This window comes from Phragmites australis, chromosome 8 (assembly GCF_958298935.1).
Source record: "Phragmites australis chromosome 8, lpPhrAust1.1, whole genome shotgun sequence".
Classification (NCBI taxonomy): Eukaryota; Viridiplantae; Streptophyta; class Magnoliopsida; order Poales; family Poaceae; genus Phragmites; species Phragmites australis.
The window spans coordinates 2,545,182-2,546,178 of NC_084928.1; the positions used below are offsets into that span (position 1 = coordinate 2,545,182).

General features: G+C 53.3%; 1 non-coding gene across 1 annotated transcript; it reads left to right on the forward strand.

The window, feature by feature from the left end:
• The first annotated feature begins 459 nt into the window (after nucleotides 1-459).
• On the forward strand, nucleotides 460-598 carry LOC133927885 (small nucleolar RNA Z247). Its single transcript, XR_009911380.1, has one exon. It is a non-coding gene; the product is annotated as a small nucleolar RNA Z247 (small nucleolar RNA).
• Nucleotides 599-997: the final 399 nt, after the last annotated feature.

Here is a 997-nt window from a genome sequence, read left to right on the forward strand (position 1 = left end):
TCAAATCCTCTCCTTGGTGTGCAAGTCACGGAGAAGCTCACGCGCCAGAACCATGCCATGTGGTCGGCGCAGGTCCTTGCGACCTTACGAGGCGCAAGATTGGAGCGCTATGTCAACGGCAAGGCCGTCGCTCCGTCTGAAGAAGTTGATGAAAAGCAGGCCGACGGCAAGATCGTCAAGGTTCCTAACCCAGCCTATGAAGAGTGGTTCGCTGCGGACCAGCAAGTTCTAGGGTTCCTCCTCACGTCCCTGACTAGGGATATCTTGGCACAAGTTGCCATCGCGAAGACTGCTGCTGAAGCTTGGAAGGCAATCAGTGACATGTTTGCCTCCCACACGCGTGCACGCACCACCAATGTGCGTCTCGCTCTCGCCACGACGAAGAAGGAGAACATGTCTGTCGCTCAGTTCTACGACAAGATGAAGGGACTAGCAGATGAGATGGCTGCAGCAGGGAAGGCTCTCGACGACGAAGAATTGGTGATGTACATCTGCAACGGCCTTGACCCTGAGTACAATCCTCTAGTTTCTGCTCTTGTAACTAGAATAGAACCTGTTACTCCTGCCGAATTGTATTCCCAGTTGTTAAGCTTTGAAACAAGATTAGAGTTGCAGCTTGGTACTGGTTCATCGTCAGCCAACTCAGCAGGAAGAGGCGGTCGTGGTGGGAGTCAGCAGATGCGTGGCTCCAATCGTGGTCGTGGTGGATGATCAAACTCTGGTCGTGGATCCGGCGGACGTGGTCGCGGCCAGCAGCAACAGCCACGATCAAACTTTGCAAATCAGCAGAATCAGCAGCGCAGAACTTTCCCCACTGGTCCCACTGCAACCCGTGACAACAACGGGCGCTCGATCTGCCAAGTTTGCTTCAAGACAGGACATACTGCGGCCGACTGCTGGCATAGATATGATGAGAATTATGTTCCAGAGGAACGCCATGTTGCTGCTGCTATGAATCTCTACTCCATGGATCAAAATTGGTACATGGACACTGGCG